The sequence below is a fragment of the Triturus cristatus genome, chromosome 2_2, assembly GCF_964204655.1.
Source record: "Triturus cristatus chromosome 2_2, aTriCri1.1, whole genome shotgun sequence".
NCBI classification, from domain to species: Eukaryota; Metazoa; Chordata; class Amphibia; order Caudata; family Salamandridae; genus Triturus; species Triturus cristatus.
In genome coordinates this window covers 740,827,101-740,853,597 of record NC_140582.1, presented here as the reverse complement: position 1 = coordinate 740,853,597, position 26,497 = coordinate 740,827,101, and positions in this window count along the sequence as shown.

Below are 26,497 nucleotides of genomic sequence, written 5' to 3'. Positions count from 1 at the left end.
CTGCTACGGACGCATGTACAAATTGAATAAAGTGGTACTTACTGAGGAGGTAAAAAAAGAGAGAGGGACCACTTCTGCAAAACCCAGCGATTAGGGTACTGTTGAACAGTAGAAAGAATAATCCCTTGGTAGAAAATTCTATAAGCTCATTAAAAAAGAGCTTGGGTACACCATAAAAGTTTCTATCGTGTCACCTTCGCATTACACTCTCTTATCACACTTAATCAAGCCCATATGATAGAGCATGACCACTATATATAAACAACAAACAGCATATATCACAAATAAAATTGCATTTATTAATTAATTTACTTAAAAACATCCCATATATCACTAATTCCTAAAACCACCATACACATAATAGTGATACAAAGATAAAATTTGTCATATACAAATAACATTCATTACACTAACACCAATACTAGAAAGAAACACCCAGACAATATACTTTGTCATAAAAGAGCATATCCGATAGGAACACTTTTCTTGCTAATCCTGGATGCACTGTATTCTCATTTATCTGCCGGATATGCTTGTTCAACAGATTATGCAACTGAAGCGTCAACGTGTGTCGATGGCTCAATTATTTTCCCATCTTTTTCAAAACAACATATGACTCTCTTAGTGGCACTGTATGGTTACCATAAAATCAATTCCTGTATAGAGCAAAAAATATACATATGTATATTTAAAAACAGGGATTTTTTCATCATCACAAGATGTATTATAAAAATCGCAATCAATTTCAGCATCACACTTTCATCTTGTAAAATAAATTTCAACCTCAAACCACCGTAAATACAGTCCTTTCTTATACTTTAAACAGTTTCCTTAAAAGGCATACAAAACTTTCCTCTTTTAAATCGCATTTCAGGTTGGAAATGTATTACTTATGGAATCACTTATTACACTTTTCATAAGTAAATATGTATTTTGGTCTCTATCATATGGGCTCGTCATCTTCAAAAAAGCCCTTAGCATTGCTTCCATATCCATTTAGGATGAGTTGCCTTTGTTTCTGCCATACTGCCTCAACAGTTAAACAAGAACACACTTTTCTATAACTCGTATTTCTTTACCTTATTTCATTTCATTCTAATTGAAACGCCTTCTGTCTCAGGCTGCAGAGCATAACATTAACCTGCAGTTACCACTTCTGTTATGGAGGAAATAAAGAAAATATATTTCATAACTGACTTAGTTGCCTAATTTTCGATGGCTACTGTCATTCATACTTTTCTATAAATATATAGTGCTGTTCTCAGCGGATTAAAATCGGAAAATATGCTGGTCACACAATGATTCCTTATTCTCATGTGTTTCCTTTTTTATAAAATCTTTAGTACCCTTCTTTTCCTTTATCTACCATTAAAATCTAAAAAAGGGGGAGTTGTCGAAATGAGGTACTGAAAGCTACAGTCCCGAAGGCAATACTATAATAGAGGGACATTGATAAAGTGCGGAGACGCCTCCAGATGAGAACTCACCCAGGCAACTGCACCATATTGGCTATAGTTGCGCTGAGTGAAAAGTTCAGCCTGGATGCTTTGTGTTTTGGGGCCGCGGCGACTGGAAGGCGAATCCAGAGGTGATACTTGCGGACTTAGTCATGCGTACAAACGCCTAGTTGCTGTTGTCCCGGTGCTGCCCTGTTTTTTCATCTAGGGGGCATTCGCCTAACGCACCTCCATGGCCGCGGGAGGAAAGGGACCTAAGGCAAATGCCCAAAAGCAGCTGGCCAAATTCGCGTGGTCCAGGGCGGAAGAGGTAGGTGATTCACCGCAGCGGGAGAAAGATGGAGGGGCAGCTGCCTCTAAACAAGGACCGGAGCCCACCCTACACGACGTCATGGCAGCTATTAACGGAGTGCGTGCTTCAGTAGACTCAGTCACAGTGGAGGTCTCTCTAATTAGGGCAGACTTCCGGAAGATGGACAAGAAAGTCAAGGAGCTCAAGATAGTCACTAGCGCCCTACAGACGGACATGTCGGAACTCCAAAAGCAGATGCTCGACATGCAGAAGAAGCAGGAGAGGATGGCACAGCAGCTCGATGATTATGAAGGCCGGGCTCGCCGAAATAACATCCGTATCTTAGGAGTTCCGGAAAAAATGGAGGGGCTGGCGGCAGACCAAAAGTGGAAGACCTCATCACGAAGCACCTACAGCCTAATACTCTGTCCAGCTACTTCTCCATTGAAAGAGCCCATAGAGTGCCAGGAGGTAGACCAAAACCGGGAGCACCCCCGAGACCCCTCATTGCTCGAGTGTTCAACTATCCTGATAGAGATATTATCCTGCAGACGGCAAGATCCAACCCCCCACTGAAGATAGATAATTATGAGGTGGCCTTCTTTCCTGATTTCACGGCTAAGGTCCAGGCCCAACGTCGCAGCTTTCAGGCGGTAAAGAGAGAACTGCGAGACCAGGAGGTGAAGTACGCAATGCTTTTTCCTGCAAGGCTGAGGGTGGAGTCGGATGGCAAATCGTGGTTCTTTGATTCGCCTGAGGCAGTTTGGGACTGGATGGAAGGCTGGAGTACGGTGGGGGGCCAAGAGAGAGAACGTCCTGGAGGGCCTCACCAACACAGGGGTGTCCGTGTGGAGGTTGCAAAGAATGGCCCAGCGGAGAGAGGACAGTCGAGGGAGCAGGCGTGATGACCCTTGGCTTCACTGATGGAGAGCTGGTGCCCGACTGAAATGCGCAAGTAGGGGGGAAGTGGGTGTGGAGTTGCCAAACCCATCAGCGTGAGACTTACAAATGGGGACCTAGTGAGAGATTACAGGCTGATGGGTTTAAATGTTGAGAGCTGAATGGGACCGTATAACACAAACTGTGGATGGCTAAAGTATGAGTTAATTGTGATATGAACAGGCGGGGATGGAAGTTAATCACCCGTGCATATCTAGCATTTTGGGGGGAGAGAGAGGCACTCTGCCATGTTTGGGGGTGGGTAGTTCTAAATCCATGGGCAGGGGGGCAGGGAGGGGGGTGGAGGTTGAGGGATGGGGGAAGGGGATGTTTGAAGTTACATTGTTTTCTGGCCGAGGGGCGGGGAGGGGGGAGGATACCAGTAGGTCTGGACATTGGGGATGTTTCTTATTTGTTTGTTTCATTGGTAAGCACTGCTATACTGTGATTCGGAAGCGTAAAGTAGCCATAGTGAGCACGGGGCGACAATTGTTGAGTGGGCGGGTTCAAGCTTTCTCTCCATTTGCGATAATCCGAGTACTGGGGAATTGTGTGATGCATAGCTATGGGGGGGGATAGGGACCGAACGCTTTCTATAATGACCTGGAATGTTAATGGTGTTGGCGATAAGATTAAGAGAGGGATTGTGCAACAGTACTTAAAAAGACACTCACCGGATGTAGTCCTGCTGTAAGAAACGCATCTGGTATGCCAGATGTCCAAGGCCCTCACTAGCTGTGGATACAAACTTCTAGTACATTCGGACTACACCACGGGCTCAAGGGGGACGGCCATATTAGTTCAAAAAAGTACGCCCCTTATTGTTCATAAGACATGGGCGGATACGGGAGGCCGGTTCGCAGGGGCAGAGGCCCAGTGGGATGGAAGACACATCAATATCCTTTCAGGGTATTTACCGCCCGCTCTGGGTAGGGCAGCGCTAGAGGAACTGGAAAGTAAGCTGATAGGACTCTGAGAGGGCACACTAATCATGGGGGGAGACTACAACATTACATTAGACGATACGGTCGATCGCCACCCAACGAAGTCTAAAGAGAAAGCTAACAACCTAATGGCGACCCTTGACCTTTCTGGTAGGTCCCTCCCCCCTGCTGCAGCTCCGCCTGCACCCCCGCTGAGGTGTACTGATCACCGCCGAAGTCGAGGCCCTCCACCACCCGCAGGCTTCCACCTGAGCCTCATCCCTGGTGGCCAGTGGTGGCCTTGGTTTGTATCCGCTCTACTGGGCCTCTCTCTGCCTGTCCGCTCCTCTTCTGTGCTTCCCTGCCCCCCGCTCGCTGTTCTGTTCTGTGCCCCATTGCTTGATTCTGTGCCCCGTGTTTTCCTGCTGTTGCCCCCTTTGATTCTGTGCCCCGTGTTTTCCTGCTGTTGCCCCCTTTGATTCTGTGCCCCGTTTTCTTCTGCTGTTGCCCCCTTTGATTCTGTGCCCCATTTTCTTCTGCTGTTGCCCCCTTTGATTCTGTGCCCCATGTGTTCCTGCTGTTGCCCCCTTTGATTCTGTGCCCTGTTTTCTTCTGCTGTTGCCCCCTTTGATTCTGTGCCCCATTTTTTTCCTGCTGTTGTCCCCTTGATTCTGTGCCCCGTTTGCTGACTTCCGTGCCCTCTTGATCCCTGCCCCTGCCTGACTCCTTCCCGCGGCCACTCCGCTCCGCTTCCCTGCCCCCGTCCCTGCCGCTGCCTCCCCTGCGGCCCCGCCCCCTCCGTGCCCATGCGCTACCCCTGTAAACACACCTCCCGCCTCCCAGCTGCTCCTCCCTCCCCTCCTCCCCATATATGGCGGGTGCGCCGCTGGCATGCTGAAGGCGCGCCTAAGGCAAGCCCGTCTGCGCCCGTCCACACCTGGAACGCGTCCAACGCCAGAACCCCTGCCCCCCGCACCAGCCACGAAGACCGCCTCCGCTACGACGCCAACACCCTCGTCGCTCTCAACCCAGGAAGGACCCACACCTGCTGCAAGGCCGCCCCGAAGCGCAACCACGGTTCCTTCACCTGCCTGAACTGCAGCTTCTCCTGTCTCGAAGCCACCGAGACACCCGCCACAACAGAAATCAACCGACTTAGATGCATCCTGATCAACACCCACTCCACACGCAAACACGCCATCGAGCTTTGGGATCTTCTCGACACCGCATCCCCGGACGTCGCCTTCCTGACCAAGACCTGGATGAACGAAGCCTCCTCGCCAGACATCGCCATTGCCATCCCCGATGGGTACAAGATCACCCGCCGAGACCGCACCAACGGGGCGGGCGGAGGAATCGCCATCATCCACAAAAACACCATCAGTGTCTCAACAAACACCAACGACACCCTCACCACCGCCGAACACATGCACTTCCAGATCCACACGGACCCCAAGACCACCCTAAGAGGCACCCTCATCTACAGACCGCCAGGACCCCAGCCTCAATTCTGCTACTCCATCGCTGACCTCATCAGCACGCACACGCTGACCTCCACCGACTACATCCTCCACGGAGACCTGAACTATCATCTGGAGAACAACAACAACAACAACTCCTCCACCCTGATCGACAACCTCGCCAACCTCAGACTAAAACAGCTCGTCACGACACCGACCCACATCGCTGGTCACACACTTGATGCCATCTTCTCCTCAAGCCCCCACATCACCTTCAGCCACGCCTCTGAACTCACCTGGACAGACCACCACTGCATCCACTTCTCCTTCCGAAAACCCCCCACACACCACCGCACCCCAAAGATCCCCCGCCGCCGCTGGGGCAAAGTCACTGAGGAACAAGTACAAACAAGCCTCGCACTGAAACCTCCAACCAACCCCACCAACCCCGATGAAGGTGCACTCACCCTCGAACGCTGGATGAACGACTGCACCAACACCGTAGCCCCGCTGAAAAAACCCAACAGAGACACCAGCAAAAAGGCCAGCTGGTTCACCCCAGAACTCCTCGCTTCAAAGCGCACCTGCCGGAAATTGGAGAACATATGGCATAGCGACAAGATGCCAGACAGCCACGCTGCCCACAAAGACACTATCCGCACCCACCACCACCTCATCAGGAACGTCAAAAGGACCTCCTTCACAGACCACCTTGACAATAACGCACACAACAGCAAGGAGCTCCTCAACTTCGTGAAGGAACTCTCCAAACCCAGCTCCAGCGCCAACGACATCCGGCCATCGCAAGCCCTGTGCGACTCCCTCGCCACCTTCTTTCACCGAAAAATCAATGACATCCATGACAGTTTCCAACCCCGGACAACCCCTATGGGCCTCGCCGCACCAGACCCACCGCACCCCACCGTCCAAGACTCCCTGACAACCTGGGCCAACGTGACCATCGAGGACACGGTCAGGATCATGTGCACAATCCAATCCGGATCTCCGTCCGACCCTCTCCCACACCACATCTTCAACAAAGCCAGCAATTCCATCGCACCCCACCTGCGCAACAACACCAACCTCTCCTTCGAGACCGCTACCTTCCCTGAGAACTGGAAGCACGCAGAGATCAACGCCCTGCTGAAGAAACCCAAGGCGGATCCGAGCGACCTCAAGAACTTCCGGCCCATCTCCCTGCTTCCGTTACCAGCAAACATCATCGAGAAGATAGTTAAAATCCAGCTCACCCGTCACCTCGAAGACAACATCCTGGACCCCTCCCAATCAGGATTCCGCAGCAACCACAGCACCGAAACCGCCCTCATCGCCGCCACAGATGACATCAGGATCCTTCTAGACAACGGCGAGACGGCGGCCCTCATCCTCCTAGATCTCGCCGCCGCCTTCAACACCGTCTGCCACCACACACTACGTACGGGCCTCCAAGACGCAGGGATCCGGCAGAAGGCCTTGGACTGGACCACCTCCTTCCTCTCCGGCAGTACTCAGAGAGTCCGCCTCCCCCTGTTCCGGTCCGAGGCCTCCGAGATCATCTGCAGCGTCCCACAGGGATCCTCCCTCAGCCCCATGCTGTTCAACGTCTACATGGCACCACTAGCATGCATCGCCCGACAGCACGACCTCAACATAATCTCCTATGCCGACGACACACAGCTGATCCTCTCCCTCACCCTCTCACTGCCAAATCCAACCTCCACCAGGGAATGAAGGCCGTCGCCGACTGGATGAAGGAAAGCTGACTTAATCTGAACTCAGACAAGACGGAGATCCTCATCCTCTGGCCGAACCCCTCAGCATGGGACGGCTCCTGGTGGCCCGCATCACTGGGGACCCCCCCGGCCCCTAACGACCACGCACGCAACCTGGGAGTCATCCTCGACTCGAAACTCACCATGACCAAACAAGTCAACGCAGTCTCCTCCACCTGCTTCAACACCCTCCTCATGCTCCGCAAGATCTACAGATGAATCCCGACAAACATGAGGAAAACAGTCACCCAGGCCCTAGTCAGCAGCAGACTCGACTACGGACACGCCCTCGACGCCGGAGCCTCGTCCAAGCTCATCAACAGACTACAAAGAATCCAGAACGCCTCTGCATGCCTGATCATCGACGTCCCGCGCCGCGACCACATCACCCCCCACCCGAGGAACCTACACTGGCTCCCCATCGACAGAAGGATCTCCTTCAAGCTCCTGATCCACGCACACAAGGCACTCCACAAAACCGGCCCAGCCTACCTCAACAGCCGACTCTCCTTCTACATACCCAACAGGATACTCCGTTCCACAGACCACGCCCTGGCAACGGTCCCGCGCATCCATAGAACCCACCGCGCCGCCAAGACATGGAACACCCTCCCCCTCTACCTACGACAAACCGAAGACCTACTGACCTTCAGGAGACAACTCAAGACCTGGATTTTCGACCAGTAGCAGCAGCATTATATACAGAAAGAAGGGAGAGGCAATGCTATAATGACCAAAGAGTCAATCTCTTTCATTCATCACAGACGATGACAGAATAAATGATTTCTGTAGCCGGAAATGTTCTTAGCTTTTTTTTTATTTCAGTTTTGTATGTATAGCAGCAAAACAGCCAACGTGTTTCACCCTTTCAGGTTTCTTCAGGGCAACTATAATGTTTCGCAGAGTACGCCAGACCTGTGTATGGAAGAGGAGTCTCCACGCTGAATATGGGTAGCGATTGAGCGCCACTATTACTGTCTATTACTCGAGGTCCTTGGACTTACCATGGGTGTGGACTCAAACACATAGAAGGATAACTTTTTGATTTTGAAAGATTGGGCGATTGAGCGCATTCACTTATTGGTGTGGTATAAGACCCGCTGAATTGGAAAGAGGAACGTGGACCAGAACATGTACCTACAGTAATTCTGATACTAAATTATAAAAGTGTTTAACCTAAAATTTGAAAGTGTCTAGAATGAGTATCGGGAAACTCCGAGTCGAAGACTCTGTGAAACATTATAGTTGCCCTGAAGAAGCCTGAAAGGGTGAAACGAGTTGGCTGTTTTGCTGCTATAAATACAAAACTGAAATAAAAAAAGACTAAGAACATTTCCGGCTACAGAAATCATTTATTCTGTCATTGTCTGTGATGAATGAAAGAGATTAACTCTTTGGTCATTATAGCATTGCCTCTCCCTTCTTTCTGTATTTCTGTTTTATATTTGAAACCAAATGGGTGGCTGGTTTCGGGAGGTGGACATTTGTTGGACCACTACTGGTTGAAATAACTAATATGTATTAGATATTGTACAAGAACACAAGTAATGTGCAGCATCTTATACCCTGCCACTGTTCTCACTGTGTATGTACAGTAGCAGCAGCACCCCCCCCCCCAGCGCCTTGAAACCCTTATGGGTAAGTAGCGCGCTTTACAAATTAACTGATTGATTGATTGATTGATTAAATGGCTGATTTCGCGACAGCACTGGGTTTGACGGATGTGGGTAATGCGCTTCACCCAATTGGCAAATTATTTACATACTTCTCTAATGTCCACAGTAGTTTATCACGTATTGACTATTTTCTCACACACCTGTCATCGAAAGGTAACTTCGCCCAATATAAACTTTTACCAAAAGGCATATCAGACCATTCTCCAGTTTGGCTGGAATATACGCACTGGGAACGACAGCCACGCACCACCATTGTTCTTAACTCATGACTCCTATACATACCGGATATAAGGGATGAACTCCGCAGACAATCTGAGAACTACCTTACTGAAAACGTGGGTTCGGTAGACTCCGCACAAACAATCTGGGAAACATACAAGGTAGTACTCAAGGGGCAAGCTTTGTCCTTGAAGACGGGATATATCGCAAAAAAGCGTGAACTTCTGGTTCAGGTGGAGTCTGACCTCCTTGAACTGGAGCAGGAAGACTTACAAAATCCCTCTCCAGCCACGAGCCACAGACTTCTACTGAAACAAGAGGAATATAGGATAAAAACCAGGGAAAATATGGTGACTAAATACCGTGCCACCCAACACAGACTTTATGAACTTGGAGATAGGGCTGGCAAGACATTGGCATGGTTGGAAAGAAGAGCAGGGATCTAGATGGGTACATAAACTGACGACACCGGGGGGTGACATGGTGCTGCATCCACAAGAAATAGCGGAGAAATTTGCTGATCATTTTGAAAGGGTGTACACCCCCTCTACGCATTACATGTCAGAGGACTCTCATCAGCTCCTTCGGGACAGTGATGTGCCAAGTCTCTCGGATGAGGAACGGGAGATCTTGGAGGCGGACCTCTCGATCGAGGAAATACGTAAAGCCCTGGGACAGATCAAGTCTGGAAAGGCTATGAGTCCAAACGGCATTCCAGTAGAGTTTTTGAAAGCCAATGCCTCTCTGACCGTGCCACACCTGAAAGATATGTATGAAGAGAGCCTGGAAGTAGGTAGCTTACCGGAGAATCAGCGACTAGCCACCATTGTGGTCATCCACAAGCAAGTTAAACCAGCAGACAAATGTGGCTCCTATAGGCCAATCTCACTGATTAACGGGGAGGCAAAGGTGTTGGCAAAAGTCTTGGTGAATAGATTGGTGACAGTTATCACATCACTGGTCCACCCGAATCAATCTGGCTTTATGCCAGGCAGGAATACAGCCCTTAATATAAGGCGCCTACACAATGTGATGGCTCGTCGGAAATATATTGAGGAGGATGCGGTGGTGTTATCTCTTGACTCCTCAATGGCATTTGATTCTATTGAATGGCCGTATATGTTCGAGGTTCTTCAAAAGGTGGGACTGGGCCCTAAATTCATAGGCTGGGTAAAGTTCCTTTATACCGGTGTGCTGGGAAAGGTGAGGGTCAACAGCTATGCCTCCCTGACATTCGAGTTACGAAGAGGTACTAGGCAGGGATGCCTGCTCTCCCCGCTCACATTCTCTCTTATGCTGGAGCCACTTGCGGCCTGGGTGCAAAGGGATGTGATGGTGCGAGGGCTGCGCTGGGTGGTTGAAGTGGAGGACCGCATATCCTTGTACGCGGACGATATACTGTTATACCTAGCATCCCCGCACATATCGATCATAGCAGTATTGGACATATTCACGAGTTTCGGCAAATATTCAGGATATACTATTAACTGGCACAAGTCCACATTGTATATGTTGAGAGGCCCAGCCCCCCAACGCCCGTCGGACTGCGCTATAGCAGTGGCGACGGAGGGGTTTCGCTATCTGGGAATCTTTTCACATCAGACCCAGTTTGCTTTTGTAGCTCCAACCTGGCCCCCCCTTTGGCTAGATTGCGAGCAGATGTGAAGCACTGGAGGTCTCTGCCTTTAACACTGTTGGGGAGGTCTTCACTCTTCAAGATGCTGGCCCTTCCTCGTTTTCTTTATATACTACATAATTGCCCACATAGAGTCCCGGACTTGTACTTTAGAGCAGTTGAAGGTGAGATTCGTACGCTGCTGTGGGATGGAAAGGCCTCCAGGATTGCACTGAAAATACTGACGAAAGGTTGGTACGATGGAGGCATAGCACTCCCTGACCTACAGCGTTACTGCTGGGCTGCGCAATTGGTAGCTGTCAACCACTGGATGCATCACCCCCCAGACGACCCAGCGTATGTTCTTGATCGCTATCAAACTAATCGTTCTGGATATCTGGGGGCTCTGTACACTACCGATAGAAAGAAGAGGGGGAGGTTCTTCGGGCCTACTCAACATACACTAGAGATTTGGCATTTAGTCAATTCCCGGTTGGGATGGGCTGGAGTCTCTTGCGGGCCACACCGTTGTGGTTCACCCAGAAGCTGGGCATGCTGTGCTATCAGCCTGGGTTCGATAAGTGGGACCTTATCTGGATCTCGGCGGTGAAAGACCTGGTTCAGAAGGGAGCACTACTTACATTCGATGACCTCCGGAGGCACTACCATATGGCGCAAGGAGAAGTGTATAGCTATTTGCAGATAAGACATGCGCTGAAGGCGGCGTTACCGTCTTTAAGAGATATACCAGAAACGTCGCCACTGGAGGACCGTCTATTAGATGGGCCTCTTAATTCAAAGGCAATATCCCTAACTTATAAAAAGTTGAGCAATAACTTACCAGACACATTTCCGAAGCTCAGGGAGCGGTGGCAGGATAACTTAGGTCCCATAGATGATGAGGACTGGCAAACGGCTCTTATGTCCCCTCAAGAAGCGGCCATCACACAAAGATTCAGGCTGATTCAGCTTAGGATACTTCACCGATCATATAACACAGGGAAAGTTTTGGCGAGAATAGGAGCTAGACCTGACGACTTATGTATGAAGGGGTGTGGACGACAGGCCACATTTTATCATACCCTGTGGAGTTGCCCAAGGATATGTGCACTTTGGGAAGGGGCTTCAGAGCACATGCAAACCGCCCTGGTGAAAGACATAGTACTAAAACCACAACTGGGACTGTTGAACATATGGGAGGCGACTGACCTCACGGAAACTGAACAACACTTCACAACACTGGGGTATACGTTGGTGAAACGAGAACTGGCCAGATGCTGTGGGGGGTTAAACCCACCACTCGTCACTTTATGGGCTAACGAAATGGATAGATGCATGCTAGCAGAGACCGAGGTTTTTAAGGCTCGGGGGTGCCCCAAGAAATGGGATAAGAAGTGGTCGCATTGGAATACATATCGAGGGGATCTCTGTGTATCGCCTACTGTCGAAATGGAGATGAATAGACAAGCAGGATGTGAGGGAAGGGTATAATATGCAATGAGAACTAATGGCTGCTTCTTTACCATGGTGAATATCTTGAACATGTCGCCCAATCATGTATGTATGGCTGTGATTGAAACTAATAAACAAATTATAAAAAATAAAAAAAAGACTGAGACCATAAAAAACTGAGTTTTCATGTTATGTCGCTTACGCGACATCTGATATTCAGAAGATTGGTGGATAACATCCCATCCAGTTGTAAAGTGTGGCTGCAGTTGATTGAAATAACTATTAAGTCTGTTTAAAATAAAATAAAATAAAATTATGGTTACCAGTATTAAGTCAGATAAGATCTAATCTTGGAAGTTAAGTTGTCAGATGAGTACACCATAAAGAGCCCAGGCTATCTATTCTGGTAGCCTTTTCTGAGTTTCTAAAGAAAAGGCAGGTGGAATGGTTACACAAAGGAAAGTGAGCACAACCAGCCTGTGTTTGGAGCATATATTTAAGAGGGTAAAACTGGCTCCAAGTTGATGAGGACAGTATAAAGATTTTTTTTTAAAATCTTGACTCTCATTATTGCTCTACTTTTGCAGGACAAAATTTCAACTTAAAACTTTAAAAACTCATATCTACTGATTATTATTGTTTGACATTTTGACAAGATTACTGTATTTGTACTGCATACATATTTTACACATTGCCCTATTTTAAGCCCATCAATTCTGTTCCACAGCTGCTAGGGGAATGAATTTAGGTTAATCTAGTTTTTCAAGGGATCATCTTGACAAAAGTTGTGATAACTCCTTGAGGTTGGCAGTTGCCCACTCCAAATTATGGTCCAATTTCTCACAAAGTGATTTTTGGAGGCACCAGAATTTTTTTTCCTTCAACAAATAACCAAGAATGTCTGATTTTTCTGAAGCATCAGTGGAGTAACCCAACTTGTTTAAGCCAGTTCTGGTTCAGGCAGCATTTACAAACAATTTCTAAAGTTTGAAATATATATATATTCTACCTCAAACAGTTCAAAAGTTACAAAACATGCAGTGACCCGTGTTGCAGTGCAATGGAAGGCCCTTTGCAAATAATATTTCTGTTGCTTATTGCTATATTTGTATATTAAACTGGTACTAATGATGTTCAACCAATGCCCAGAAAGTGTTAACAAGTGTAAAAATAATGAAATAGTACTATCACGAAACATACTGTGTTATGGGGCATAATTTGCCTTTTCTTGCTGCAAAGTGTACTCAACCAGGCCACCTAATTTAGCCCTCCCTTCAGCATAATTCTATAGTGGCCCTGATACACAAATATATTTAATGCATTGACAGTTGCCCCTAGGTTACATGCCCTCTCCCCATATAAAAAACTACCAGGGAGATTTCAGTGAATGTGCAGAAGAAGCTGTTCATTTCACATCCGTTGCACCAGCTTGGGAGCACCACATAATGCCATAGAGCTTTTTTAAATATGTGTTATTCCTGCTGGTGCCCCTTAAAAGTAGCATGGGTACCTCCAACCTTTTTTTAATTTTCTGGGGGCCTGCTGGGAGTGCAGCTGAGAGTGCAGCAGACCACTAATAACATTAAAAAAACAGTAAGTCACTTGGGTTATTAAATCCATGACCTTAGGTGGGGTAAACTTTTTTTTTTAAAGCACATTTGGCTGGAAATCTATGTTGAAGTACAGGGCCCTCTTGTAGTTGTTTTATGGCTGCAGTTTGTGGGCTGAAAATTGTTAAAAGAATAACTCAGAGACATGTTGATATTTTCTTTAAGAATGCTTTATTTATTTTTTATAATATTCACTTTCATTAAATATCGCAATGTGTGAAATAATGAAATACACATTTGATTAAAAGTATTGGTGATTTTTTTGGCAAAGACAACACGCCCAGAGGAGCAATCAACATCTTACTTTGTTAAAAAAAAACATAGAAGTGGCATTATGGTTAGGAATTGAAAGAAAATGCTACTCTACATTTAAAGAACAATCTTAGAACATACAGGGGCATATTCTCAAGAACGTGTGATAACCATCGCAAAAGTAACTTAACGCAACTCTCAACATCGCAGTCTATCGTGGGAAATTTACGCCGTGTTAACCAAGTATTCACAACACGGCGGTACCATGCAATAGTCTCCAGATAAAACGTCAACTGACCATGTAAAAATCAATACCACGCCGCAAAAATGCGAAACACGAACACAAAAAAAGCTGCGATGAGGCCAATTGCGATACAAAAATCAGCGAAAACTAGCTACAGGCCTGCAATTCACACACATCAGGCGGGCACAATGACCAAAAAAGTGGAAAAAAAACAGACAAACAAATGCCAAACAACTGTGAAGCACAATGGACGTTGCTGGCGCAAGTACGGAGGAGAACCAGAACCATACAAGCCCCCTGGAGGACCAGCCTGGGACCTCGGGGTCAGGGAAGGGCAAGGAGAAGAATAGTAGGAAGAAAAGGTTCAGTCCACAGTATAACAGAATCCTGATAAAGGAGGTGGTAGAACACCATCAACAACTGTTTGTCACCTCCACTGTGTCATTGGCAACAAAAAATGGGCTATGGCAGTCCATCGTGGACAAGGTGAATGCAGTCGGAGTGCTGAAGAGGACAATGGAAGAGTTCAAGAGGCGCTGGAATGATGTCAAGTGCAAAACCAAGCTGAAACTCACCAACAAACGGAAGGCAGCAGAGCAGACTGGTGGTGGGAGCCCAGCGCCACAGGAGGAGCTGGATGAGATGGAGGAAATGGTGTCCACAGTCATCAGTGGGGAGACGGTGGCCAGAGTTGGGGGCCCGGACACTGCTCAACAGGACCAGACACAACAGCAACAGGGTGAGTAAGGACCAGGGACAGGGGGACGGGGGGAGATGGGCACAATGGCACACATGCACAAGGAAGTAGAGCACATCTGCGGAAAAAAACATGCCCCAGATCACCAACTCCAACCAAGAGACCAATGTGCCCAAGTATGCAACATGTCAGCACTGTACAAGCACAGAAGTCAAAGGCACACCGCATGAAAGGAATAAGGGGCAGCAAAATCAGATCTGCAGGGGCGACTCCCCCAAAATGCAGCATACACACATCACATGCAGAGCACATCAACAGTGACAACAATGTGCCACAAAACACCTACAACAGAACACAGGACACAACTGGTGCCACTTGGGTGCAGACACTGGCCAATAACATTTGGCATTGCAGGGAAATGTGAGTTGATAATGTACAAGTACAAACACACACACGTCGGTTATCGAAATGTCCACTGTCCCCCATCAAATAGGCAGCACCTCCCAATAGCCACAATGTACCCACTCATGCTGTCTTTATGAAAACATGTACAATGCGTCAACATACATGTGGACACATTGTTAAACTGCATCTCCCCTTTACATTGCAGAGGGAGAATCAACACCTCCGGCAGAGCAGCCTGACCCTCTCTTCTCTGATGACGAAGAGGACCACCACAGCTTCGACTCCGACGCCCTCCAACTGCTCGTGGACAGCCTATGCAGCCCACTTCCAGGAGATGGGCAGCCCAGCTGCTACGAGGAGACCCCACCCCCTGCACAGACCACACCGCAGGTAGCACCCACCACCAAGGCTGCCTCCCAGGACCCCACGAAGAACACATGGCCTTCCAACATCGTGTTTTAGGGTGCCAGGAGAATCTGGCTGAACAGGTGCGGATGGGCTTCGACCGCATGACAGACAAACTAGATGCCATACATGGGTGTCTAAGTCCCATCAGGGATGACTCACGGTCCCTAACGGGCACCCACAGTCCACTCCATGCTGTCCAATGGACCATGGCTGACATCGCTGGAGCCCTGACTCAGAGAATAGAACAACTATCCAGTCAGAGTGCCTCTAGCGATGTCACATGGGAGTTGGGAAACATGCGGAGGTCAATGGAGCTCATGGAGCGGGTGAATGCAGAACGAGCGGCTACCACAGCTGCACACCAGTGAGAGGTAGCTGGGTTCCTCAGTGACCTCAGGACAATCCTCATGGCATTGCTGCCACAAGGCCTGGCACTGATGCATGCTGCTGCTACCACTCCATCCACATCTCTGCCCCCTGAAGTGTCAGTGCCACACAGCGCGGCAGACCTTCCACCTACTGCCACACAGTGCTGGAGACAGAACACCACCACCCACACATGAGGCACATGAAACAGCAGAGGTCGAAGATGCGGATGATTCTGCCCTCGTGGTAAGAAAGATACAGTAGCATGCATCTCCGCCATAGTGCCGGCTTCAGCTTGGTTCTGCCCTCTGCGTCATCACCTTCCACTGTCCCCCGATGCACTCTGTGACACTCACCTTGGACCTCGACAAGGACTACCATATGCTGTTTGATCGCCAATGACACAGCAATCAGACTGCGGACTGAACTCTTCCTCTTCCTTTGGACTTGTCATTCCCTGAAGGACCCTGGCTGGCACTCCACGGGCCAACATCATCATGTGAGGTTGCATTGCCCTGTACTGCTCCAGAAGCAACACTCCACTGAATGTGCATTAAACATTCATATTCACACAGATGTGTCATGTGTATGGTCTTCCAAGTGTGGAAGTATTGATGAATGTAGACTCACTGGACTCCTCTTACGTCCATGTGGCTCATGTCGTAGAACAGGGGTCACAGGGTGACACATTGCTGAATGCGGTCCGGGTGGCGCTGACACAACAATAGGGACACATGCATGAGTTACTTTCTTGTCCAGCCCAGTACGGAACCACTCCCCGGGGTCATTTACAAACCCTTATGCTGGACTGGCATACGCCAGGGCAGCCCACTCCGCTTACGCTCACAGGGGGAGACAGCAACGCTACATGTCCCGTGTCTTCCCTGTAGTGATCTGCTACTCACAGGTCTAGTTGTCAGCATGCCACAGCCACTCCCTCAAGGCTGGTTTACACCCACACCACACCCATCCAGCACACGCATCACAAGACATGTGACCCTGCCAATAAAAAGGGCCGGGTGCACATGCTCGACACCATTTCCACTCTCGATCTGGGTGCATCTGTGTGGTGTTAATGTGGGCATGACAGCCTCGGGCCCTGCAACATCACATTCCCCAGGACGGGATGTGACAAGATGGTGTCCGCAACATGATACCCAATCATACATGGTCCATGACTTTGGGGCACAGATTTGGTGGCACCGGATACATTGCGGCTGGCACAGGCACATTGCCACGGGGCGGTGACTTTGGGTGCCCTGAGGTAGGGGCACCTTAAATTCTGAGCGGGTATGCATCCTGCGATGATGTCCTGTCCCGGCAGTCTGGACTGTTCAGGATTTGTGTGTCCTGCTGGACCGCAGTGTAGGCCAGAGCCAGCGGGCTGAGCGGGCCTACCGCCACGTGGCGTTGCATCCCGGATCACAGAGTTAGTGGCACCTCAAGGGCTGAGCGGGTGTGCAGCCTGCCATGATGCCGGGTGAACTGGTATGTCCTCTGTCATGGAGTAATCAAGACCCAGAATCAAATGTGAGACCTGGTGGCCTGCATGATGTGGAGGGTGCCATATCCCCGGGCATGTGGCTTGCAGCGGCACGTGGTGGGCCCTCATTGCTACACGCCAAGGGCAGAAGGTGAGCAGTGAGGCCTGGGTGCACTGGGGCTGGCATGCACCGCTGAGCAGTGGGAGGTGCTGGGGTGCATCTGCCTGGATGCGCAGGGGCGAGCATGCACCGCTGGGTGGTGGGAGGGGTTGGGGTGCATCTGCCTGGGTGCGCAGGGAAGGACAGGCGATGATGTCTTGTGCAAATGTATGTACTTTGCCATTCATGTATCTGGACTCCGTTTCAGATGACAGATCTGTTTCAGATGTGTGATCTGGTGAACTGCACTACATACCGGCACGTGGCTGAAGACACACTGGTGGCAGCAGGTGAGCAGTGTGGCCTGGGTACGCATTGTCGGCACTCTCTCTCCCTGTTCATCTCTTCTGTTATCTGTGTGTCGCTCCTCCTCTCTTTCCGTCTTTCTCTCTCTCCCCCTCTCTGTCCGTCTTTCTCTCTCTCCCCGTCTCTGTCTGTCTTTCTCTTGCTCCCCTCTTTGTCCATCTTTCTCTCTCTACCCCTCTCTGTCCGTCTTTCTCTTGCTCCCCCTCTCTGTCCGTCTTTCTCTCGCTCCCCCTCTCTGTACGACTTTCTCTCGCTCCCTCTCTTTCTCTTTGTCTCTCCTTCGCTCTCTCTCTGTCCTTTGATGTGCACAAGACACACCTTCTCATCATGGTTTTTGTCTTGCAGGCTGTGACTTACGGATTGCCCCGAGGGGAGCCGCCATGTGTCTTCATTTCTGCTCTGTGTTTCTTTGAATACATTTTTATTTGTTGCATCGAAGGTGAATGTGTGATGCTCATTTTTGTGACGACACATGCATGTCACCAAATGTGATTTTGCGACATCAGGTAGATTCTTTGGTACATGATTCCGCGTAGTTGATGTGGCATGTCTTTGGATGGTGTGCCCGGGGAGAGGGGGTGTTGTTGCCCTGTTGGGGCTCTGAGCTGCACGATCCGTGGCTCCATGGCATCTGTTGCCCTTCAGGGGTGGCTCTGGGCTGGGCTCCATTTTGTGGTGCAGGCTGTGGTCCGACTTTGCACCAGGTCAGAGCAGGTGTTAATTTCCTGCAGCTAACGCGCCTTATCGCCTGTTTTGTGATCTTATCGCCGATCTGGCTGGCCGTTGAGAATGTTACGGAGTGGTGTTTTCGCGGCTTTTTACACAGGAATGCCTACTCTGCATCTCATTAGCGATAGTTGTGGGGGTCATCTGTGGCGATGATTTTGCAGCTCCTATCGCGGGTAAACTGGTGTAAGGGCTGTTAACACCAGCTTGTAAAAGGGGCGATACATTTATCGTAACTTTGGCTGTGATAAAGTACCGTTAACTTGGCGATAGCTCCTTGAGAATATGCCCCACAGAGTTTAAATTGACAAGACCACTGAAATTCACCAGTGCCAGTTATCTCAAGTAGCTATAACTCATGCCATAAAGTAACAATAACTTATGACCTTGCGATGCACTGCTTATCACATCACATATTACATCACTCATGTTCTATGACATTATTGATTACATCACTGCAACATCTGAAATGACATCATTGATGACAACACTTTGCATGATGGGTAGCGTGAGTTATAGTTACTGTGTGAAGAGTAAAAACATCATCATATTTTTCTACCTGAAAGGGTGTTGAGGCACTTTCCGACAAATCATATGATAGAGCATGCAACTTAGAGAAACTGTGTAAAAGATTTAGAAGTAGCAACAACGTCAAGTAATAGAGTAACTCCTACTTACAAAAATAGAATAAAATGTAATAAACAAAAGAACACAAAAATGACAGAAATGTAATAAGGGAAACAGATGTGTGTTTTAATGCTTTAAGGCAAAAAGCATCAAGAAAAAGTAAATGGCCAATAAGTAGTGACCAGGACAAATGTGCCATTTCAGGCTGTGCACAGCCTTTCTCTTCAAATAAGGTGCAAGATGGATTCATCATCCAGATGATCACTACCCAATGTGGTTAAAATAGAAAACTCAATCTTAAACCCACTTACTCCACTAGCATATGTGACCGCATAAAAACACTCCCTTCCTCACTCGAAACATATCTTGGACAACACAAAAATTAAATCTTACTAACTGATGCAAAACTAGAAAGAAACTTAGCAAATTCAAACCTGGTTTCTCTATGCTATAACTAGAAAATTAAATTAAAGAGTTCCTCCTGTCATTGGCTTTCCTTGCCTTTACAAGGGATGCTTCTATTTAAACATCTTGGCACCCGACAAAACCCACTCACATGTGCTAATGTACATGAATCATATTGTTTCCACAATATTCAGTTTTATTAGTTCCTAAAATTAAAATCATATCTAAAAAAAGTAACATATGTTATGACGATACTTTGATCCTTTATTAAATACTAAAAGTCCAAAATACATATATTTCTTCACCTAACAATTTCAGAATCCTATACCAACTCCACGCTAAATGGGATAAAGAATGTCCCACACTTAATTAATACCCTGAATAGAAACACATTTGGTCCTCCCTGTTTAAATACAAAATTACTACTATACTTGCTCAAACTAAATTCATGATTCTCAAAAGATCCTTCTGGACCCCCCAGTACTTACATAAAATGGGTCTTAGAGATTGCTCTACCTGTTTGTACTGTCTGACACGTATCAATCAGAGAACTTCCTCATATACTTTTTATTTGCCCTCTCTTAAACATCTTTTGATCCTAAATTCATAATCCAATTGAATCCATACTGCAGATACCTATAACAAAGGACATTTAATTCCCAATTATTGAACCTTGTGTACTGGCTATAATAACTGAGGAGGGCACATTCCTGCTAGAACTCATGCTCACTCTAGGATGTTAAGTATCCTCACCAACTGGAAGGATTACTCCAAGGTCTCTTACTCTGTCTGGCTAGAATAGTTTATTTTTTGGAGACGCGCAGACAATAAAAATCTAATTTTCACATTTCCTATTTAAAATTTGAAGCAAATCCATTTGGCGCTCGCTTTCTTTTGGCAACATGAAAGTGTTATAAATGATGATGATTCTCTCCCCGACATGCTCTACAATATACATGATCCAACACATTTACACTAAATGAAGTTGCCTAGTAGTGTCAAGCAGGTCATCACCCAAATGCATATATTACTACGAGAGCGGATGCCTTCTTGTGATGTCTGGGATTCCTACAGTGCCTTAGAATGAATGTGATGTCACAGTTCTGGAACTGTAGAGCTTGGAAGACAGACGATTGGGGTGGAATGAAGAGGAGGTTGGTGCCTGCTCTCTCCTTGGCAGGACTGATCATGTTATACCTTAAATAAACCTTCCTGTGTATATCTACTCGGAGTTATATATAGATTTATTCACTGAAAAAACCATAGGTTTGAGGGGCGTTATAGTTAGCTGGACTTTTCACTCGTACAAAACCATTGAAATTCCCCCGTTATAGTTAGTTCAGCTAACTATAACTCGCGCGCCCGCAATGCACTGCTGATGACGTCACATATTACATCACTCATGACATGGTCAGTGACATCACTCATGACATCACTGATGACATCTCAAATGACATCACTGATGACATCATCCAGTGAATGTGTGTTTTTCTGAAAATTACATATGTTTTATATATGTATATCTCAAGGTCGATGGAAGAATAAATGGGTATATAAGTGTCTAAATGGATGATTTGTTTTTGAAAAATTGATTGTATAACTGACTGATTAAGTGTATCTTAGTGAATACATGGCTTAGTGAGTAATGTTTAAATGTGTAAATATCTGTATCAGTCTCTCACTTTGTGTATAAGTGGCTGCATGGGTTGGTGAGTAGCTACATGAGTGTCTATATAGGTTATTAGTTGTTTTTTGAGTATCAGTATGAGTGTCTGAGTGTCTGTATGGTTCGGTGGGGGTATTACGTAGTGCATAGGTGCATGAATGAGTGACTCACTGTTTGTATGTGTTGAAGACAGCATGTGTGCAGGGCTGTATGGGTGGATGAGTGTGTGCATGGGTGTGCTAGTGAGTGATAGATTGTCTCAATAGTGTCTTTATGAGTAACTACATATGTTTTAAACTAGTATATGTGACTATTGGTGTTATAAGTGAGTATATGTGAGAGTGAGAGATTGAAAGAGTTCCTGTATGAATAAGTATGTGTTTCTATAAGTGATTGTTTAAAAGAGTAAGTATGTGTAAGTTTCTGTAGAAGTAAGTGTGGTGGTGTGTGTATAACTGTATATGCAAGTAAATGGATGTTTGATTCTTTATTAGCATGAGTGACTCTGTGTGTGAGTAACTCTATGGATGAGTGGCGTTGTGTAACAGAATGTATAGGTGTGTGAGTACATATGATGAGTGAGTACATGTATGAGTGACTACATAGGACTGTTGGTGAATGAGTGGATGTGTATGGGGATCTTAGAATTGCTGAATAGGTTGTTGTAACTGGTATTGGTATGTCCATTGTTTTGAACATTGTAGTTTCTATTTTTGAACGTGTGTATCAAAGGAGAAGAGGAGGTCTGCCACTCTATCACAAGGATGATGTAATCAGTGATGTCATTAGTGATGTTATTTGATATGTCATCAATGATGTCATGAGTGATGTCACTGACCATGTCATGAGTGATGTAATATGTGACGTCATCAACAGTGCATTGCGGGCGCGCGAGTTATAGTTATCTGAACTAACTATAACGGGGGAATTTCAATGGTTTTGTACAAGTGAAAAGTCCAGCTAACTATAACGCCCCTGAAACCTATGGTTTTTTCAGTGAATTTCTAAGGTTTTTTAAATGCTAATTCCTAACTATAACGTGCCTGAAACCTATGGTGTTTTCAGTGAATTTCAAAGGTTTTTTAAATGCTAATTTCTAACTATGCCTACAGAGAGAGGACATGTGAAAAAAGAAGAAAAAACTCACAGAAAGAAAAAAAAGAAATGCAGAAAGATGCAACAGAAGTCCTCAAAGACGAAGAAAAGTGCAGGAAGAAGGATAACGTGCAGAAAGAACAAACAGAAGAGCAGAAAGAAGCCTTGTTGCAAAATCATCCTGTAACCTCAACTTTTTCAGACGGATACTGGTGGTAACTGAGTCTGACTAACCAGTCCTAGAGCCAGTGCTATGTTAAAAGACACTCAGAATACAGTGAAAACACCTACATACACTAGGGAACACTATGCGTTGGGGTCCCCCTGTGATAAGCATGACCTCCTTTGTAAGCCCCTAGTACATAATAGAGCAGGGGATTAAAACTACCTCTTAAAACGCGCCACAGGGCGTGTTTGCACATGTCACCTCAGGCCCCGTCCCCTCACTTCCCCACTGTGTAAACACGCCCTGTGGCCATTTTAAGTTGGGAGATTAAGTCCCCTTGAATCCTGAGGGTCCCTAGGGACCAACTAGATCACTAGGTACCTCCAGTAAGCGCCACAGAGCTGCGTTGCAGAGAGATGTAAAAAGGGGCAGGGCTTCTTTGCACATGTTAACTCAGGCCCCGTCCCCTTCCTTCACCACTGTGTAAACACGCCCTGTGGCCGTTTTTAGTTGGGAGATTAAGTTAATTTGAATCCTGAGGGTCCCTAGGGTCCAACTAGCCCACTAGGTACCTCCAGTATGCGCCACAGAGCTGCGTTGCAGAGAGGTGTAAAAAGTGGCACGGCCTGGACCACCTCTCTGCAACGCAGCTCTGTGGCGCTTACTGGAAGCACCTGGTGGGCTAGTTGCCCCCCAGGGTCCCTCAGGATTGAAAGGGAATTATTTCCCCAACTTAAAACGCGCCACAGGGCGTGTTTGCACACGTCCCCTCCCTTCACCACTGTGTAAACGCGCCCTGTGGCCGTTCTATGTTGAAAGATTAAGTCCCCTTGAATCCTAAGGGTCCCTAGGGTCAAACTAGCCCACTAGGTACCTCCAGTAAGCGCCACAGAGCTGCGTTGCATAGAGGTGTAAAAAGGGGCGTGGCCTCAGAACACCTGTCTGCAACGCAGCTCCCTGGCTCACACTGGAGATACCTGTTGGGCTAGTTGGCCCTCAGGAACCCTCAGTATTGAACGGGAATTAATTCCCCAACTTACAACTGGCCAGGGGGCGCGTTTGCAGAGTGCTGCAAGGAGGGGGCGTGGCCTCCAGCGCAATGCCGGTCTTTTATTTATTTTATTTTTTTAAGAAGGAGGGCTGTGTGGCCCCCCTTCTTTTTCTAATTTACTGGCCCTGGGGACCCCATTCCCCAGGGCCTGCACCCTAATTTGTTTTGTTGAAAAAAATAAATTTGGCCCTCCCAAGGCCTTAATCGGCCCCGGGGACCCCAACCCCTGGGTCATGGCCTTTTTTTAATTTAAATTCTTTAGGAGGGGGCTGCGTTGCCCCCCTCCTCAGGCCACTTATGGCTCCGGGGACCCCATCCCCCGGGGCCGGCCTTTGTTTTTTATTATTTTAAAAATATATTTATTTATAGAAACACCTAGGACATGCTGGACAAACCGTATGTACCTATCACCATGACGATTTGCGTGATATTCATTAAAAGGCGACTATGCATAGAATGAATCCACATGGAATGTATTTACACCGCTAGTGAAGCTCTGACGTGTCTGACGCCCTAATCCCGGTGCCCCCGCCGGTGGGTACTCTCCAAGTAGACACCCTTGATGTTTATTTATACAAACATGGGTAGCTATTGACGGGCACATTTAATATACACGCACACCAACCATTCAAAGGGGATTCGACAAAAATTCGACCAAACTATGCAAGAAACCCCCCTCACGGTTAATAAAAAACTCATCCACCGCCGGATGTGTAATACTTTTTATTTTACTCTCTGGAAAGGAGACAAACCTCACTTGAGACTCTCAGCGTGCTCCTGGCTGAGCCCAAAGCTGTGTTACACCCACCAGTGCCCGCCGATTGCCTCACACCTCTGTGTTGTATTCCACCAGCTAGTGCGTATGCTATGACACTCTCTAGCCCATGTGCACTGTAACACCACCCCGTGAATATGTCATGCCACACTTGCCTTCGCACGGGTTATATTGCCCCATCTAACGTGCCTTCCTCGATGTGTATGTTATAATGCACAGCGCTATGCCATACATATTACAATCTGGGATCCATATCTTTGTCACTGTGCATATGCAACGTTACACTCCCCAGCACATATTTTATATTACAACTTTAGAGACTAGTTATGTTACACAACACTGCCCTGTGCATTTTACACTCCAAGGCGCATATCGCATAGCAAGCGCTAGTGCCTGTGCTATCTCGCGCTCTCCAATGAATCTATCATTGCGCACAATGTATTGCATATTATATTTCACGCCCCGGTTCATCTTATATCACACTTTTTGTGCATAGTTTATACCATATACTACATCTAGTTTTCATTTTCAATCGTGCTCTCAGGACTATGTTCTATATAACACTGCGTCCACCTACCCTTTTCACGGGCATTACATTTTGCGATGGGGGTGGAGGGTCAGGGGGTGTTTCTGCCAAGTGAGCCCGGAGTCACAGTCACAAACGTCCTCTTCTTCCTGAATAAAAGTGAGATTATGCTGCATACTTGTTCATATTTTAAGTAGTTCGCACAGACACACATTTTAAAAACAATAAAGTTCCTAATACCCACCTTCTCTGAACAGTTAGCTTGCTGCCCCATCCACCTCCTCCCTATCCTCTGTTGTCTGAATCCATGGACTAGCCTCCTCCCTCCTGCCATGTATGGTCTGATGTGCTGCCACTGCCCTCCATTTAGCATGATGTACCAGTCCACTCCTCCTGCCCTCCATTGCCCAATTCTATGGCCCATCATTGACCTCCTGCTTAGCCTCTGTGCTTAGCTTGCTGCCCCTAGTCTCCTTCCCCCTGCCCTCCGATGTCTTTGTGCATGCCCCTGCTTCATCCTTTTTGCCCACTATGTTCCATGGACCTGCCACTCCTATCTACTCTGAGTGTTCTGTTGAGCTGCCACTCCCCTCCCACCTGCCTAGCATTGTCAGATGACTGTAACCTGTCCTTGCCACCTCCACCCTGCCTGTCCACATGCCATGCCCCTATCCCCTTCCTCCTGTCCTCCATGGTCCATTTTACTGCCACACCCTTCTGCCCTCCCTTATCTGTTGTGCTGCAACTGCTCCTCCTGCCTGCCCCGCGCGGTCTGTTGTGAGGCCCCTTCCCCTGAACTCTCTTGTCTGTGCCCAGGTCCTGACCCTCCCTTCTATCCTTCATGGTCCTTTGTGCATGCCCCTGCACCCTCCTTCTTGCCCATCATAGCCATTGTGCTACCACTAACCCTCCCGCTTGCCATGCATGGTCTTCTGTGCTGCCATGGCCCCTCCCACCTTCCCTGTGTGGTCAGCTAGCTGCCCCTGACCCCCTCCCACCTTCCCTCCATGGTCTGTGTGTATGCCACCATAGTCTCATTGTTGCTCTCCATGGTGTGTCTTGTTTCTAGTGCCCATCCTGCCTGACCTCCATGGTCATCTTGCTGCTCCTGCCCCGCCAACTTCCCCTCAGCCCTCTGTTTCCATGTGCAGACCCCCTATTCCCTCCCTCCTGGCTTGTCTGTTCCATTGTAATGCCCCTGATCCGTCCCTCCTGCCCTTTATGGTCTGTTATGCTGCAGCTTTATCTCCTGTCTGTCCATTATGGGCAGCTAGCTACCATTGCCTCTTTCCCATCTGTTCTCTGTTGTCCATGTGCATGGTCCTGTCCCCTCCCTATTGCTTTCTGTGGATTGTTGTGCTGCACTCCCGTCCCGCATGCGCTGTGTGGTTTATTGTGCTGCTGCAAACCCTGATGCCTGCCCTGTAGGGTCAGTTTGGTGCACCTCTCCATGTCCCTCCTGTCCTCTGTTATCCGAGTCCATGTCCCTACCCCAATTCCTCCTGCCTACCATGATTCAATGTACCATACTTGCGAACATTTTGAACTTGGTAAGAGGGAGATTTTGAAAAAAAACTGGGGTATTGATTTTCCCCTTTGAGTTACATTGAAAAAGAGGAGATTGTAGACAGAATTCAGATCAAATAAAGCCCATTTGAGCTTAAAAACATTGGACGTTTCCTGGCTGAAACGGGTCTGTTGGCATGTATGGTTGTTCTACCACT